Source organism: Amia ocellicauda, chromosome 2 (assembly GCF_036373705.1).
Source record: "Amia ocellicauda isolate fAmiCal2 chromosome 2, fAmiCal2.hap1, whole genome shotgun sequence".
In the NCBI taxonomy this organism is placed as follows: Eukaryota; Metazoa; Chordata; class Actinopteri; order Amiiformes; family Amiidae; genus Amia; species Amia ocellicauda.
In genome coordinates, this window is record NC_089851.1 from 25,946,941 (window position 1) to 25,966,546 (window position 19,606).

General features: G+C 37.6%; 1 protein-coding gene across 2 annotated transcripts in view; it reads left to right on the plus strand.

The window, feature by feature from the left end:
• The first annotated feature begins 511 nt into the window (after positions 1-511).
• LOC136767869 (cullin-1) overlaps positions 512-19,606 on the plus strand; it is a 53,951-nt gene continuing 34,856 nt past the window's right edge. The window contains exon 1 of one of the 2 annotated variants that reach the window (XM_066721923.1): positions 512-704. The gene's annotated coding sequence lies outside the window, so the exon portion shown is untranslated. The remainder of the gene's footprint in view (positions 705-19,606) is intronic. The other variant, XM_066721931.1, reaches the window with a different exon arrangement.

A 19,606-nucleotide genomic window follows, 5' to 3' on the forward strand; every position in this document is an offset into this window, starting at 1 on the left:
ATCCATTATTCATCCGTGATCCCTGCGTGTTCTGTAATGACAACAATGCAACATCTCCACACTACTGCTGGGAGCTGCAGAGTCTATTTCTGTATGCAGGCGAGCTGATCGCAAGGAGAGTGGCTGCGTGTTGCTATGCAGACTTCTCAAATCCAGCCTTCCCCGCCAAGACAGGCACATTACACTCCGGGCTTTATCTGGGATCTAGTCTGCGCTGTACTGGATTTTTTTAACAGTGGCAGCTTTTGTGCACAGACCACGTAACAAACACAGACATCAGACGCAATGCATACAAAGCGTAATGATGCACAATCTAGTATGCACACATAAATATCTAGAAACGTCTGGCACAAGAATGAGCTTGTGAAGGGGCTCGGTGCTCGGGCTGGCTCTGCTCCCCAGCCGAGGCAGCTGTAGGCGGAACCCCTGGGCCCGGGTCTGCTGCTGCACAGGGGGCCCGTTTCCCCCGAACACCGCCGGCGACGTCATGGTTGTATTTTTTTCTTTACCGCAGCATCGGCGGCGGCGGTAGAGCACGGCGCGCCACTTACAGCAGCCAGGAGAGGGGCAGAGAGAGGGGGTGCAGGGCTTTATAGGAAACGGAGTCCCAATCCAGCCGAGAAGCGAGGGGAGAGAATAGAAAACACTCGGATCCGAAGCGCTTTCACGGTCGGGAGTGAGGGGCAGGCGGCGGCTGGGCGATGGTGAGATGTGTTTTGCGAGCTCTTATTTCCGTCCGGCACTTTGTTCTGCTGTTCAGTGGGAAATGTGTTGTGAATAATCCTGACTCACTGAGTGGAGGAGGAGGAGGCCATGTTGTGATCTATAGAAATATACAGGCTCCTCACTGGGACCTCGCAGGCCGCAAATACAACACGCTGCCCGGGCTGACGCGTACTCTGTGCGTGCGTTGGCTGATGCACACCTTCAGTATTGTTTTTATTTTTGACGGGTATTTTTGTATTGTTGAAGAAGTGCCGATGTAGGGACGTGCAATTTGTGCGGGATCGATTTGAGTTTCTGTGTTTGAATCGGGCAGCATCAAATCGAGAGCGGTGTCGCTGTTTTGTGTTGCTTCCGCGGTGTTGACGTTTTTTTTTTATCCCCCTGTGAGCACTCGAAATCGGCGGGGCCGGCCACAAACGCACGGCCACCTCCGTCTCGTCTATCGCAAGGAAACCCCCCTTCCTGGACGTCCTTGCCCCCACGCTGCTGCTCTCACAGGCGGGCACAGACCAGCGCTATCGCCGGGCAGGCCCAGATCCGATCACACCTGAAACCCCCCAATGCGGTTTAAATCGAGTTGGTTTTATAATGGAGACGTGGTGTGACGTACAGGGGAACATCAACAAACAGTAGCTAGGTAGGATCGGCACCAACTCCGAGGAAATCGTCATTGTCCGCAAACAATAGTCCTGGGGTAATAACTAGTGTGCGCTGTGGGCATTGCACGACACACCAGCTGAGTTTCCAGAGAGCGATGTATTGTTAAATAAATCGAGATGCTCGAATATGCTCATATCTTGAATGCACATCGCTTTCTTTAAGGTAGCCATTCAGTGCGTTGAATGCAGCCATCGTCACATCGTGCAAACGGGGCTGATTTGTGATGTTCAAACTATGACGCAGGTTTATTTTGATATGATGCAAAGCGCCCGGTTGATCTGTGTTGTGGTTTCTGGATCCAAAAGGGAGCACATTGGCACCGTGGTGTCGTGATACATGTCGGCTCATCCCTACGTCCTTCCCTTTTCTTTTTCTTTTATATAATAATGTTTGAGAATCCGTTGCTTTGTCACCCAACTCGTGATTTGATGCATCTGTGGTAAATGCGAAGTGCTGCTCAGGGCTGTAGTTCTTGGTTATGTGTTTCTAAACTGAGGAGCAATATCAGAGCTGGTGCGATATTTCATGTAATTCAGTACAGCAGTCTGTTCTTTTTTTTGTCCATTTATCTTCTTTCCCTCTATTCTAACTATGATAGTTGTTACAAAATCTTGATCCCAGACTATGATGTGTATACGTTTTATTTTATTGTAAGAAATCCGTGTGTGGAGAACGCATAGATCTTGTATTTCACGTCACAATGTGCTTTCTCTGTGCGGGACACTAGCTTTAATCTTCCATGGCTGTGTTCTAGGGGTTGCTTCAAGTTTACACACACATTTTGTATGGGTTTTATTGTATTGTTTTTAAATCACATAGCATTGTCACTTAAATGACACTTAATAGTAAAATCATACGTAGAGTATTGTCAAGTGGATAGTTATTTTTGGTTATGTGAAGCTTGAGGATTCTTATTGAGGCTTAATTGAGTCCTTTATTACATCTCTGTGCTTATAGTCCTTATTCATTTGACAATTCTGAATAATAGAAGTCCTGTAATTTAATGGGTTACAGTTACTAATGGCAGGTCTTGGTATTGAAGGGGAAACTCCTACTGAAGAAGAGAGATGCATATACTATGCATAGTAGACTAAACAATCCCTTCATATACTTTCTGTGCTTGACACTCTTAATATGTAAAACACTAGAGAGCATTGCAGATGTATTGAACAATTCCATGTAAATCTGCCTCTTAACTGTTCAACTTGTAAACGTATAAGTGGTGTTGCCAAGTTTAAGTGTTAGTTTGGAAGACAATTTGAACACTCCCAGAATGTACAGTGCCAATCTGACATGAACTTTAGTGTTGACAGTAGCTGAACCTGTTAATGGTTTTGTACATTGAACTCTTATTATTTTTAAGTCTTCCTCGTTTTTGTTTGTTTTTTTTGTCTTGCTGGTCATTGTACCGTAACCTTATATTGAAGGATTTGACAAGAACATTCACCTCTTCTTTCTTTATGCTTTAATCTGTAATGCAGAATTCAAGTATTTAACCATTAACCATCTTGGGGATTTTCAATCGATTCAGTGTTTATACCTTATCAGCTGCCACTCAATCATGTGCACTGCAGTACTAAAAACTAAAAATATATTGTGATGGCAACAGAGGAAAACAATCCATTGTTTGAGGAATTAATTTATTCTGTTCAGAATTCTGTTGAAATTGCTTTGCCAGAAATACCAAAACACACATTCTTCTGTAATATTAGCAGATGATGTTTATAGCAGTATGTTGCATATTACAGAATGATATTAAACTTGTCTTCAATGAAAGGGGAACTGTGCAAACTCTCTAGATTGAAAGGATAGGTTTTGGTGAAAATCAGAGTTGCCTGTTAATAACTTCGTGTTTCAGGTGTATGGGTGTATTGTCTGTGTGAAGAGCATTTTTGTTTCTCTTCTAAAATCAGTCAGTGGGTTTTAATTATTTAATGAATAATCATTTCTGTGGTCACTGATGTTCAAGTATTTGTTCCCTTCAATTTAGGTTTTAAGTACTTGTACTGAAAAGGAACTAAATTCAATTATCCTCCAGCTCCTCTTGTATATTTACATTTAGGTGAAAATAAAGTATTTATTGACATTCCTTCTCATGCTTTTAAATTAACAAGAATTCATAAGTGTTTTGTTTACAAGCTGTTAATCATATTTAACTGGCTGTCAGTAGACCTATAACAAGTAATTCTATGTGGTACACAGGGTGCATCAATTGTAAACATTTTTGATTCAATGCCAAAATTTGTGTGTGTCAGTTTTTATTAAATAAACCATTACCTATCATTGGTGTAATTGCTCCATTGATACATGATTAATGTTTAATGTTTAACAAACCTGCAAAAAAAAGGTGTTATTTCTTTGCTGAGTAGTCGGGAATATTGACATTGTCCTTTCAAACTCATAAACTCTTACGAAATGTATAACAGTGAGACCAGGAGAAACTCGTGAAAAATCAACAGTTAAATCCTATTTCTATTTTACGTACTATCATTTTAGTTTGACTTCATAAAATAACTTTAAAGTTGATGGCACAAGTGGTGAGCAAAGCTGGTGCATGCTGGGTACTGCAGAATCATGGTTACTGTAAAAGTCTTTTGCCATGAAAACGGCAAATCTCATACTGTATTTAGGACTTTATTTGTGTCTGTAACATTCTACTTAAAGACAATGTAACTACTATAATTCTATCCCATTTTGCTTGGAACCCTGCAAGTAACTCAGAAGGAAATGATTATGTATATTTAGAATGTTTATTTTGACCAGAGAGGAAGGTTTCTCACCTACAGAGCTGCCCTGTAATTCTTTATTGTGTCATTTCCATTACAAGTTCATCATTTCAATGGGAATGTTGTTAGTAGAGTCTGCCCATTTGGCATCCTGTCCCCAGCCTTCATGGCACTCCCTACCAATACTGTAAAGACACTCGGGATGTTTTCGTGTTGTCTTCAAAACCATTAGATGAAACATTACACAAGGAAACCCAATCAATAATTTCTCTTACACAATGATTGCCTGGTGTTGCTGTCGTGGGTGCCTCAGAGAATATTTTTTCCATACCGTCATCATATGATAGTTTTATATGCTATTCTTGGGGACAGTAGTTTGTAATTGGCTGTTTGTGTACAAATAAATGTACCACACAGTTATGTAAATTAGACTAGTCATAATCATAGGAGAAAATGCTTATATATTAACTAAAATAGTGGTTTTCTTATAGAAACCAGATGCTTCAATGTTTTCATAATAAAAATGTGAACTTTACACCCTTATCTTACAACCACTGAATAGTTTATTTGCTCTTTCAAGTAATGGAAAGTTAAGTGCAAAGTTAAGCAACTGAGCATCACACAGTACACGTGCTCCAAAGCCCATCAGTGAACACTATCAAATCTCAGTAGTTTACATTCAGCAGTGTTAATTCCTCAGGATTGTTATTTATAATTCATAATAAAAATAACATTAGAGGGAACCCGCAGGGTGTTTAGAGTTGAGTATGCATAAAGTTAGAAAATAACAATACCATGCTGTTGATATGAAGTGTAGGTTCATGTCTGACACTATTGAGAACACATTATTATGGTTTTGATTAAGGCTGAATAGCGTTCTGGAACATATAATTATCTTATTACAACAGAGGTCTCCTACCTCAGCTTGCATCTGAGTCATGGAATTATGTCGGTAGGACTGCGAGTCGTGTCCTGTTTTAGTTCTTTCATTTTAATTAAGAGGGTCATATAAATACATTAAGACAACATTACTCATGACTTTCCTATCCAGGTACAAAAGGCCTAATCATTCAGTGTAATGTATTAAGCTTCAGGAAAGCAAGCAAAAACTGATAAGCAGAAATCTTTGGAAAGCACACTTTACCACAATAATGTGGTATGTTAGTGATAAGAAACCACTTTTTTTAAAAGATTAAGTGAATTTGAGACTTGACTTAGAAGAGAACTGTTTAAACAAGTGTTAGTTTAATCTTCTGAAATGTCTCAGTTGGCTTTGTATGATTTACTTAAAGCAATGCAACTTAATAACGAAAAGCAATGGTAGAATGCATCCATAAATATACATATTAATATAAATTGTCTACACTGATGGCATGTTGATACACATCTAAAGCTGTCTAATGCTTGATGTGAATCACTCTTGGAGATAAGGATATATAAGGATATATCAAAACTGGTTTTGGGATTACTTGCTACTTCTCACAGTCTAACAATATGAGAACATGTGGACGTTTCCTCTAGACAAGGCCCTATAGAAAGTTTGTGAAAAATACTGATCTGTTTGAAAAGCTTTGTTTTGAGTTTTTGCTCTTTTCTACAGTTGTTCAGGTAGTGAGGAATAATTGTGAAAACCGTGTTGCATAAGTAACAGCGATAGATAGAAGATGGAGGACTCTAACAGCTGTGTGTTAAGCCTGATTTTGTAGGGTTACCCTGGGATACCGATTGACTGTCTAATGATTTGTCGTCTTTGTCCAGAATTAGTTAATCTAGCAACATCGTTGTCATTTTGTCTTGTCTAGATGCTTGATATTAAAACGTTAGGTCAAGTCAGTCATTTACTCAACTTTAAACTACTTATTAATGTCATGTCCATTAACCCAGTATGAGTGTTAAGTGTAAGAGAAAGCAGGCTGAGAATATTGCATTTTTGTGTTAATATAAGGCCTGAACTTTAGAGACAATTTACATAAAATGCACCGGTTATAAAATCAGTGTCTACACAAAGCATTATCTTTAATATTCCACCCACAAAACAGAATAAATATCTAGCTTAAAAAGCTACGTTATAATAGTGATTTATTGAAGGAAATTTTGAGCCTTGAAGTTTGTAGTCGTTTGCTTAATGTAGTGTCCTTTCTGACATTGATCTTACTGTTACTAATTGTAATAGTGATGAAACGCTAATAAAAACAGCATAATTAATACATTTGATACTACAAATAAAGTGCAATTTGATTTGATTAGGTAAACCTAACTGAGTAACTGATCCCATTGGAATCTTACATTATGATTATTTACTTCCTAATTTAGCTTTTTTTATTTTATTCATTTAACAGGCAGATACATAGTATAGAAAATCATTAAATGGCAAATCTTTATTATATTGTGAGTATAGCAGATTGGGATAATTGTGAAACCCTCAGGTGGATTATATTGGTTTATGAGCACAGGGAGCCTGTCGAGATATTGCTTCCTTAAAAGCATACATGCCATCTTTAAATAATAATTATTTACATGCAGCGGTGTTGGTTGGCAAGTGAAAAATGCTTTTAATGGGATGCCTTTCTTCATGTGGGCCACTGCTGAAGACCTGACAAAAAGTTTTCCTTAACTACCTTGGAACCCCTAGGTAGCAAATACAACTTCAAAGCTTCAAACCTTTGAACACATCCCTATTATGATGACATATTAAAAGCTCCAGTTTCAAAGTCTATGCTTTTATTTGTCTAGGAATGTGTGGAGTTTTCAAACACTGTAGCCAGACACCTCATTTTGAGTATAGTTTGATCATGGGTAGTGGCATTAAGCTGTTATGTTTATTCCACCCAGACGGTTTATTTTAATGTTTTCAATTAAACTGAAATTGCACTGCAGTCTATCTAGTGTTACAAATCAAGTTTAGTTTATAGTTGTCAGGTGTCATATATGTTCATCCAAAACCACAAAAATGTAATATCAGAGGAACGCACTGTTTGCAAACCTTACTTAAAAGGGAAAGTCAGTAATACATTGGTAGATGTGGCATCTTCTAGTGGAAAAATAAAAACACATCACTTTGCCCACAGTGAAGATTATATTATAAGCACCTTTATTTATTTATTTATTTATTTATTTATTTAAGTTCTACATTTTATTTTTTATCCTATTGTAATTCTGCATCGAATGTGCAGCCTATTGCACTGTATTTGGCTTCATGTAGCCTAATGTCGTTGTGGTGTTGCATTTTTTCATTATGCATCTCTAGACAATCTTTTTTTTTTTTCTACCATTCCATCTAAATTTATACTGCTGGTGTTTCTCTTTAATGTGAGTTGCCTTAGAAAAGTGTGAGCAGCTTAATAAAATTGTAATTTTTATCCTTTTTGTGCTTTATTTCCCTGCACTTCAATAGATATTGAGACAAATGAATGTTAAAGCTTTCACCTCTGATTGCTGGTGAAGAATAGTGGATGAGTCCTTAGTGCTACTCAAGTCATGTTGGTTTGCAATGATAAATGCTTTCCTGTCTTCTTTAATAAAGCAGTATATTTTCTTTACACATACAGACTGATAGACATGCAAAAAGTTTTAGACCTAGGAATTTCAGCCATTAATGAAGAATGGTAGGTCAAAATTATTCGCACAGCACAGCCATTACCAACTGTGTACATTGTTACATGTACATGGCTTTGAGCTCCTTCCATGTGTTAGGTTTTCATTGATCAATCAGTGCTGATATCCTGACTATTACAATTCTCAACACTGTTTTATATTGCTTTCAACCGCTTTTCCATCTTGATTTTATTACCATCATTTTCTCTTCCTCTTACTTTCTGTTACTGCTTACAACAAACTGCTTGCTGCAGATGTCCTTTGTTCTCTCTCTACCTCAAAGTCATGCTTTCATATATAAAATCTAGACAACAGCTCTTACTATTGAGCTATGTTTCCTGGAAAAAAAATAACCCAAGTGGGTAGAACTTGGGTTTGTACATGTGACTTCTGCTGTCACACAGTGTGTCCCCATTGCTGTCCCGCTCTCAACAGAGAGAGACTTGTCAAAAAGTTATCTTCTTCCAATGTTTGTTTTAGAGAATTGAACATTATATATGTAAATCAGTTAATAATTCCGAACTCTGTAGGTAAGCAAAATGTATCAATTAAAGGAGCTATTTTGCACTTAGTATTGCGCTTATGTTTTGTAAGTCGCCCTGGATAAGGGCATCTGCCAGTAAATAAATAATTAATAATAATAATTTTGGTGGTATAGATATAGTTACATTGCTGTCATTCTTCCTTATGGAAAAATCTAAACTGCTCATGTTATTAATTTTGAAATATAAGTAAATCAGTGCCAAATATTTATTTTATCTAACAATGGATATTTTCTGATATTGATAGAATCATCATTGCCTTAAAACAAAAACAAAAAAAATACTCTTGAATTACACTTTGTCCCAAATGTGTTGATTAATGTAGACCATTAGGTCACAAATCCTGACCTGACATTTAATTTGCCTAATTGGATTAAACCATTCAGTCAATTTTCTAAGAAGGTGTCTGACTTTCCAGGCCAGGTTATCAAATGGTGTAACTTGTATTTGATTGTAAAATCAAATATGTTCCTAGTAGCTGTGTACAAAGTCGATGAACAAATTGTATTGCAAACCATGAAAGTAATCAAAATTGATGTGTTGCTTGAACATTTGTAAAACCAGTGAATAAAGATAGTTACTAGGAAGTTAAGGCTCAATTGTACAGTATTTAATACTTAATTAGCAACAAGTGTTCCACATTGTCTTACTGTATATGAACAAATTAATAACAAAAAAGGAAACCAAATGCTAAATTAAGTCACTCTCTCAATACTGGTAACTATATTTTTTGTTGATTTATTATGTTTTCAATCAATACAGTTAATTTGACATTGAAGAGAAGTTCAGGAATGAAGATTGAGTGAACGTGTGGCATGTAGGGCTGGGCGATATGACTTAAAAATATCTCTTTCTTGTTTTTATCCAATCAAGCTACAAAATAAGACCAAAGACATTTAAACAGCAAGTCTTCATTTAATCATTAAATATGCAAAACTAACAAATACTACATGCAGGCTGTCATGGGAAATATATGCAGAATGCAGCACATTACAGCGTAAGTGTTGTGTGATTACTATTGCGTGTGTTATGTTATGGGATATATATACACTCACCTAAAGGATTATTAGGAACACCATACTAATACTGTGTTTGACCCCCTTTCGCCTTCAGAACTGCCTTAATTCTACGTGGCATTGATTCAACAAGGTGCTGAAAGCATTCTTTAGAAATGTTGGCCCATATTGATAGGATAGCATCTTGCAGTTGATGGAGATTTGTGGGATGCACATCCAGGGCACGAAGCTCCCGTTCCACCACATCCCAAAGATGCTCTATTGGGTTGAGATCTGGTGACTGCGGGGGCCAGTTTAGTACAGTGAACTCATTGTCATGTTCAAGAAACCAATTTGAAATGATTCGACCTTTGTGACATGCTGCATTATCCTGCTGGAAGTAGCCATCAGAGGATGGGTACATGGTGGTCATAAAGGGATGGACATGGTCAGAAACAATGCTCAGGTAGGCCGTGGCATTTAAACGATGCCCAATTGGCACTAAGGGGCCTAAAGTGTGCCAAGAAAACATCCCCCACACCATTACACCACCACCACCAGCCTGCACAGTGGTAACAAGGCATGATGGATCCATGTTCTCATTCTGTTTACGCCAAATTCTGACTCTACCATCTGAATGTCTCAACAGAAATCGAGACTCATCAGACCAGGCAACATTTTTCCAGTCTTCAACTGTCCAATTTTGGTGAGCTTGTGCAAATTGTAGCCTCTTTTTCCTATTTGTAGTGGAGATGAGTGGTACCCGGTGGGGTCTTCTGCTGTTGTAGCCCATCCGCCTCAAGGTTGTACGTGTTGTGGCTTCACAAATGCTTTGCTGCATGCCTCGGTTGTAACGAGTGGTTATTTCAGTCAAAGTTGCTCTTCTATCAGCTTGAATCAGTCGGCCCATTCTCCTCTGACCTCTAGCATCAACAAGGCATTTTCGCCCACAGGACTGCCGCATACTGGATGTTTTTCCCTTTTCACACCATTCTTTGTAAACCCTAGAAATGGTTGTGCGTGAAAATCCCAGTAACTGAGCAGATTGTGAAATACTCAGACCGGCCCGTCTGGCACCAACAACCATGCCACGCTCAAAATTGCTTAAATCACCTTTCTTTCCCATTCAGACATTCAGTTTGGAGTTCAGGAGATTGTCTTGACCAGGACCACACCCCTAAATGCATTGAAGCAACTGCCATGTGATTGGTTGGTTAGATAATTGCATTAATGAGAAATTGAACAGGTGTTCCTAATAATCCTTTAGGTGAGTGTGTGTATGTATATGTATATGTATGTGTATATATATATATATATATATATATATATATATACATACAGTATGATTTACTGTCACATAGCAACAATAACACAAGTAATAGTAATCACGCAACATGTGCGCTGTAAAATGGTACAGATTCAGGAAGATTTACCACAGCCGGGTTTATAGTGGCGCATTAACATCTGCTAGACAGAGACATGTCTTCTGTGACTGTCGCGTTTCGATTCTACTTACCGGCACAGCACGTGTTAATACAAAATAGTTATAATAATAAAAACTGTTGTACCACTTCACCATCTTAATTAAACTTTCTGCATCTGCTTGCATTGCTTTCCAATTTATTAAAACGCAAACCAGCTTTATTATTATTTAATTTTATACAAATGGTATCAATCTAAATTAGTGGGGGTGGGAGGTGCTTGCAGTTAGAGTTTACCCCGGCGATGGGCGGAACGTGTGCGCTTGCGCATTAAAGTATCTCTTGGTTATTGTGTGTCAGTTCACTCTCCTCATGTCTGTCTGTGTTTCTGATGCACATTTCTCACCTGCATCTGGCACGTGTGGAAGAACGCAAAGCGTCCAAATGACCAAAAATCCTGCCGAAAAGAGTGGGATTTGCGACACTACGATGTAAACGATAGAGCATAATATGAAACAATAGGTGTTTTTCTATCGTCATATCGCACAGCCCTAGTGGCATGGGTGCCGTACAAACCCTGAAAGAGTGAAATGTGTTCTGTGGGAGATGTGCGGAAGGGGATAGTTTAATTTAGATTGCTGCTGCTTCACAGTCACTGGTCAGTAGTAGGAGAACCACAGCTTAGTCAGACCAGGGACACACTAATCTATTCTGTTTCTGGGGAAAAGTCTCTCGCTGTTTGCAATCATTAACTGTAGGGCATAATTAAAGAGTTAAAGGTCTGTACTGGAATGGGTGTGAATGGTCCAGTATTTGACAGCTCTTGTGCTCTTTTCATCATTACTCACATGAGGTTATTCCAGACGAGGGGTGAGCAATCCAACTGACCATGAAGTCCCAACACATACTACAGTATCGGATTTTATTTTGGTGTTTAAGACAAGTTCAGACTTCCCACAGTCATTTGAACCTCGGCTGACCCTGCAGTCTTCAGCAAGCCCAGCTTGTTGTTCAGCCAGACCACATGCCCCGTGCTGCCCCCAGATGAAATCAAACTATGACCCACCAGGAACCGACAGAGGGGGTCTATTCTTGGATGCTGTTGTTTTTGTATCAACTTGTGGCCTGTCACAAGTCTGTGAATGTCAGTTTACACAACACTGCTTTGAATTGGCTGTGACAAACAGCACCAGTACATTTATTAAATTGACTTGTTTATCCTGCAGTTGATTTGACATCTTATGGAGACTACACAGGTCTTGTATGCATGTTGAATTAAAATAAACAGCTACTTGTGATCTGGTCTTCTGTTGTTTTTACACTGAAGTAGGGATCTACTGAAAGCAGTTTAGTTTGCAAAGCAGAGAGATGAGTTGTAGGGTCTGAAACTGACTTTTTATCAGGCACGGTAATCCGAAATGTAGATTTTGTATTTTGAATGCTCTAAACTTGTCATCAGGTAACTATCTGGAAATGAGGCCTTTGGAAGAGGAATTTACTTCCATTAAGAAGTCAGTCTGAGAGAGAACCCCACCATCTCCTAATATACAGTGAACCACGGGATATCTTTGTCCTGGGTGGTTTCATGTGTCAGGGAAATTGCTCTACATCCTTTATTCTGTTGCAAAGGGAAGCACTGTTGAAACAACAGCCTTGATAATAAGTTTGTTTTTGTGAGAAGCAGTCACTGTAGTATTTGTCGGACAAACTTGGAACCGGTTGTGAAGGTCTTGAACCGGATCAAGTTCGATCTCTTGCGTAAGCTCGCTCATGGTAGGCATGTGTGAAAAGCAGTGGGAATCTGGTGCTAAAGAAATGGTCACTCCAAACAGAAATTCCACAGTTAGAAATATAGAACTCCTGCGCTTTGTCTTCAGCTAGCTAGTTCCTTACATTTGTATGTGTAAACCTGTAGGTATACTGTAACCTTTTGTCCAGAAAATCCAATATGATCTATTTGCATGATAATGGGTTGGGAGAATATGCATCATAATTTACCATAACTCCTTGTGGTTATTTATGAGGATTGTTTTCTTGAACCAGCAGTTTTTGAAAGAAGGCAGATGCATTCTAGATGAAGCATTTAAATCCTGTGGGCTTTTCATTTTAGTACCATTACTATCAAATCCCATCTATCTGGGAATGAGCTGAGAGTTTAAATATTCCTTTTTCTTACATTCTTGAAAGTTGACTTAGAAGTAAATTTTAAAATTTAGAGTAAAAATGTATAAACTTGAATTGGATTCATATTCTTCAGTTATACAAATGTGCAAGTTTTTTTCCCAGCTATGAATGTCATTGAAAAACACATTTCCAGAATATTTTTGGGAAAATAGTCACAAAAGCACAAATGCTTTGAATTAATGTTGAAGATCCCTTTATAGTTTTGCCAGCTCCTGAGAAAGTAAATACATAATTTTGACAAATGTGGTTAAATCGGTGGACTTTACAATCATCTATAAAAGCTTTTTAACCTTTAAAGCTTTATATGTATTTTAATTCAGACTTCATTTAAACAATTCAGAACATTTCCAAGAGCTAGTAGAAGAAAAATCACACTTAATTTTTAATGGGAGTTGACTAGTTAGATTGGAGTGAGTTTTTATTTTTTAAATAATGATCATAATGAACTCTGGAGATGTCTATGGCTTTATTTGACAGGCTGTATAGAATATAAACTGGGTATGGCTCATCACAAAACAAAAACAATCATTCAATCACTCCAGTATAATAAAAGTAATTAATGCAATTCAGAAGTATAATAATATGTTGTACAAGCCTATTAAGAGAGATGGATTGAATAATAATTATTAGTTGTGTAATAGTCATCAAAAGGCTTCTAAACAAACATGACTATCACGATCATCAGTCGATGTTAAAGAAATAGCATATATGAAATAATGTCCCATTTGGCTTAATGTTTTAAATTATTGCAGTGTCAATACACCCTTCCCAGTGACCGTGTGAAGTTCAAATGTTTGCCTTATTTAGGTACACCTGAGGCAGCAGTGTGGAGTAGTGGTCAGGGCTCTGGACTCTGCAGCAGAGGGTCATGAGATCAGTCCCAGGTGGGGGACACTGTTGTTGTACCCTTGAGCTAGGTACTCTTATCTGGATTGTTCCAGTAAAAACCCAGCTGTATAAATGTGATCTATTGTAACAATTATAAGTCACCCTGGATAAGGTTGTTGTACGAATGCCGTTTTCATCCCCTCTGCATTTTAGACGTCACTGGAAGTCGATTTGGTAGTGTGTGTGTAAGGATGGAGTATAAAGTAGCTAAAAAGGCAAATGCATGTTGAGGGTTTGTTTTCACAGGTTGTTTCAATTTTTGAGAATTCCAAATGAAAACTCAATATTTTAGCAGCAGTTAGCTTACATTTAAATGAGTTCCTGCTGTGCACTTAGGCTAGTATTGGAATAGTCTTGAAATCCCTCCTCCTTTTCTTTCTCTGTCCCTCGTATGATGTTAAGATTGAATATCCCTTCTACGCTTTTTGTGTGTTTTCAGGTTTATCACTGATGTGATGGAAAAATGTTATGAACCGTAACGTACTTTATGCCTTTCTAGCTTGTAGCATCTTAACTGCATTGGGTTGTTTGTTTTGCTGGCGGTGTTATTAACTGAAATGAGATTTAAAGTTACTGCTGGGTGAAAGTTAAGTACATGGTTTGGTCTCCATGTCTCCATAAAAAAAAATACTTACATAAAGAACCGCACAGCTTAACTTTTACCATGGGATTTTCTTAGTTTTCTATTTTGTTCTTTTGCTTATGCATTTTTTTTTTTTTTGTCACTCCAAATGATGAAAATAACATGACCAAAAAAAGGTTCTTTCTCAGCTCTGTTACCATGGCTACACCAGACTATATTAATAAAAGGTGGTGCCTGTAGTAACGACCGATTCTGCTAACACATCCAATAGGTGAAGACTTGGCTTTATGCCAGAGCTAGAGGATGGGTTTTTCTTCAGACAGAGATGGACTTATAGGCACTATTAATGTAGGATGTTTCCTAGTACGTTGATTAATTAAGTTAGTGTATTTCAAATTCTCTTATGCAGTCCGAAGTAGTTCATGTAAATAAAACAAAAAAGTACAAATAAGATTTCTCGCAGCTTAAAAATATGCAGCGTCCACTTAGGGGGGGGGGAGTTGGGCATGAAATACACGCAGTTTCATACAAAATCAATACTCAGACCTAGTATTTCTCCTCGGGCATTATTTTGTGCATGTTATTACAAAACAACCAAATGACCAGAGAATTTTACTTTCAGCTTTGAAGTTGAATTAAGAAAATTGGCAACCTTCTCCTGGCTATCTTCTAATATATGTAGACTGTAGATCAGTGATACTAAAATATATTTTGAAATCTGATGCCTATCTAATACTAAAATGAATAAAGACAGTATGAAGAACTCCCTCTACAGAGAACAGTGGAATAAACGCATGCATTATGTGAATATATTTATTGATTTATAGGAACTAGTTCATGTTGGTGCTATTATAAAAAAAAAAAAAAAAAAAAAAAAAAGTGCTTTTAAACGAATCATTAAAACAGTCTACAGGTATACACAGAGCGCTATATAGCTTTCACATTTATTCAGTCTGCTGATGTGTGTTCAAGCCAAAATGTGTGTGAGGTTTAAGGACAGTATTACTGCATGCTATGCCAGACCTAAGCACAAAATAACATGAGAGAACTTTGTAAATGTATTTCACATTGTTCTTTCCACAAAGAAAAAAAATAATACACATGCACATAAGCCTAATTGGATAAAAACATCTTTAAAACGGCATCTGATTCCAGTCATTAATGTCCCCATTTAAAATGCACATCCTGTGAATTTTGTCTCGGTAAATGTTATATTGGCTGCTCCTTCTGATGCATGTCCAGACATGTTTGTGTACTTTTGAAAAATACTTTCTTGTAGAAAATGTTCAATAGTATTACATTGTACACGTGTGCACAGTATGTTCCTTAACCAAAGCAATTAGTCTTACTTCTCCTTTCCAGAAATTCCATGTTTTATTTTTAGATTTTACCCTAGTTGTTGAAATTCAGATTAATACATACTTATAAATATGAATGTTGCATTTTTTGTAAAAATCTGTTTGCCAATTATTTTTGGATTGATAATCTTAACTCTTTCTGATGTTGTGTAAGTTTTAACCTCTGAGCCCCCTTCTCCCATATGCAGTCCTTAGCTTGGGTTCTGTACTCCAGTGGTGAGCTGCCGATTGAAAGTGGGTCTATGTCTTTGTCACTGTGAGTTTCCTGGGACAGAAGTGTGTGGGATTAACTTGGTGGGGTGAATGGCTGACCTGAATGGGTCGAGAGTTCCGTGCTCCTTCCCTGCAGGGACGGATTAAAAATTAGTTTCCTGAGCTGGAGATCACAGGACTGCAAAGCTCCCAGGCAGACAGTTTCCAGTCATCCCTTATCTGTGTCAGCGTGGGCAGGAGCCAGCTTTCCTTTCCATTGCTGACCTGCTGGTGTGAGAGGATTGATTGATTGATTAATTTAGTGGGTCAAACCAATATAGACTTTAATAGTTTGGACTTGAGGTAAAAGGTGTTTTCCTACCTTTTAGCTGTACTTGCTGGTTTCACCTTTTTAAAATGTCACTGATGTCCTAAAAGCATTCAGGGTTTTGCAACAGAGCTAGAATTACAGAAGTAGATCATTTTGCATGAACAAGTAGCTTTCTTAACATTGTAATATTGATAAATGAGAAACCTGTCCCGAAAGCAAGGACAACTGCTGTACAGTAATACAGACAATGGTGATCTAAGTATCACTGCATCAAAATGATAAAAAAAAAAAAAGTCTTATTCTTAAGTTAACTTTAATAATTGATGCATTTTGTTTTCGGCTTCCCTTTGCATTGTTGGAGGTTTGCACAAAAACATTTTCCCTCTTTGCATTCCTTTTAAATATGAAAATGTGTGCATTGTGCCGCCACGAGTCAGTGACAGTGCAGTGTGGAATACTTAGACATCTGTGATTACATTTTACAAATGCACTGAAACTAAATTGGTACATATTTTAATTACATGAAAAGGAAGTCATGATTTTAATCTCTTTATTGGTTGGGTTTGAGAGGTTGGTGTTTCAGCTTTATTTTACAAGCATTTATTCGTCCGGTCTTATTTAAGCGTTCTCTGTACATATACGTGTTATCTTTACTGGTGTACAAATACATGTCTACAGTCTGAATGCAAGGAATGCTTACATGGACTACCAGATTGAAGCTCCCTGTAGTGAATTCCAGCTTGAGTAATGATCAGTCATCTTGGTAACAGCAGTGTCCCCTCGCTGGTCATGGGTGCAGTGAAGTGAGGGTTTTCTTGTTGGATGGTATATCCTACCATCAGGAGCCACTCTCTTTAGAGGATACGTTGGCAGGCAAGCCTACCTCACTGACATCTTCAGTCTGTTATCTGAACAGTTCTTCAGAGACCACACTACAGACCATTCGGCATTGCACACTCATTTGATTTGTAGGTTTAGATTATCTTGAGCCATCTCTGGCCAGCCTTACTTGCTGACTTGGCGTGGATTGAACACCTTTGACAAAGAACTTCCATGTCGATTTGCAGTGCCTTCTGCTGACACAGAATCTTAATCAAGTAGAAAATCTTGATTTGGATTTTTAAGTCAGGCAGTGACTACTATTATCCAGGAATGGAGGAAAATGTGGCTTCCCCGGCTCTTTCCATCTCTGGAGTGTTTTGTTTTGATCACGTTTGTTTATGGAATGCGATTCCTGAATCTGTGCGAAGATCCCTACTAAAGACCTTTGTAAACATTTATCGAGTGTAAATTTTGTAAAACATTAGTTACATGATATACAGTACATCTTTGACACTCTCCGAAAAATGTGACGATGTATCAAAAAGGGTTGATGTGGAATTAATTTAAATCTGTGGTATAAGGGGTTAGGCCTGTGTTAGTTAACCAGATAGAGATTTAACTGCATCACACACTAGATTTAATTTGATTTTTTACTAGAAGCTGTGAGCTTCTTTTCCTGTCACAGCTGTTCTGTTATGTGGAAGTGCTTTTCTAGGGCCATCCATTTAGCCATTATTCTTCATTTTAATGCTGCTGCCGATGTATTATTTAACAGCACTGAATCATTTCTTTTTTTGACTTTACTGTATGTAGTTCTTGCCAACGTGCTAAACAAATGAAGACAACCAGCATGCAGGCGTCTATTTTTAACTACAGGAAAATCCAATCCGCGCTGCCACTCGCTGATTTGTCTGATACCCCTTAGTCCCCAGCAGAGTCATAGCTAGGCAAGATGTAAAGGCTCAGATGCAAAACACAAAAACATGTAAACATTAAATATAAAGTCACCACGCTAGCAGCTGGTTAGTGATATAACAAAATGGACTCAGCGGCTACAGTTAATCCCTGGCTGATTCGATCAATGAGTTTTGGAATCTGACACTCGGATAGCCTTCAGATTTTATTATCTGTTGTGCTTGTGTCCCACATACAGTACTGCTAGGAAAGTAATTAGCAAGAAATGGAAAAGGCCCTTGCAAATCTAAAGGGGAACTGATAGTGGACAGGGAACATATTTCTGAGATTGCCAATAAGAGATGTGACTGTTATGAGACTGAGATGTGAGTTTGCGGTGTAACTCCTCTTCGTGTTTTAAGTAGTTCTCATGGCCTGCTTTTCAGACTTATGACAAATGCTTTTGACAAAAGTTTTTTTTTCCAGTGTGGCTCTTGGTTTGCATTCTATACCACACGGTTTGAGATTATCTTCAAGAAGATTACTTCAAGTGTTGGAATCTGATGTATACAGTGATTGATCTTGAAACATGGAGCTGAATTTAGTTGGTGACTGTATTCTTTCTCCATTATAGTAAAAATGTCTCTGATTTCAACAGATGCATGTTTTAAGTTGGTCCTTAATCTTAAGCAACTAGTCAGAACAGGGTTATTTTCTTATGTATTTTTTAGATTACTCGATTATTTTGGTTTCATGTATCATCTTTACGTTATGGTGCGACACATGCTGTATATTAATGGCATTGTTTCGGTTTACGGTATAACTGTTTACACTGTATGGGCAGGTTTCACAGACCCAGAAGTACAACAGTCAAGAATAGTGCCGATAGAAGTCTGTGAAACCAGCCATTATGTTCAATTTTACTCTTATGATCATTCATGCAGCATGTTATAGATGCACTTAAACGTATACATGGTTTCAATCGAATGCAAATATTGTTGAATACAACCTATTGTTTGAACGAATAATAAGGCATAACATTTTAATGCGGCTGTATTGACTACAACTGTAAAGCACAAAGGTTTTACTATGCGTTTATGAATGGTCTGATCAAATAGAATTAGGCACATGGTAGCAGATAATTGTATTGCATTATGAAAACCTAAATTCATAATTCCTATGAAATGTAAACATATATGTAATTAGTTTTTGCAACAGTACTGAAATTGTCTCCAAAATTACCAGCATTATGAGCTGTTGGCTTATGTTAGTGTACCCTGTAAGGAATTCTACTCGGCTGTACTAAATGTTTCTCACTGTACTAAACCCCCATTAAAAAAAGTAATCTTGAAATTATAAAACATTTAGAAAATGTATAGTTTGAAGTTGTTTTGACTAACCTATTCTGTAGTACTAGTTATTACTGAAATCACTGAAAAGCTGATATTTGTGATGTTAATAATAATATATGGCACTCCCTGAAGCCTAATGGGTTTTAGTTTAATATTGTTGTTGATATGGCAAATACCATATAAGTTTCTAGACATCACTGATTTTGATTGTTCTGTTTTGAATTATTCAGTTTTTTAGTGACTAACTACACATGTATGTAACGATTCATGTGTTGAATAATTAAAGATTTTTCTTGAGGAAAGCAATTGACCAGAGTTTAATTTTAAAAATGACAGCG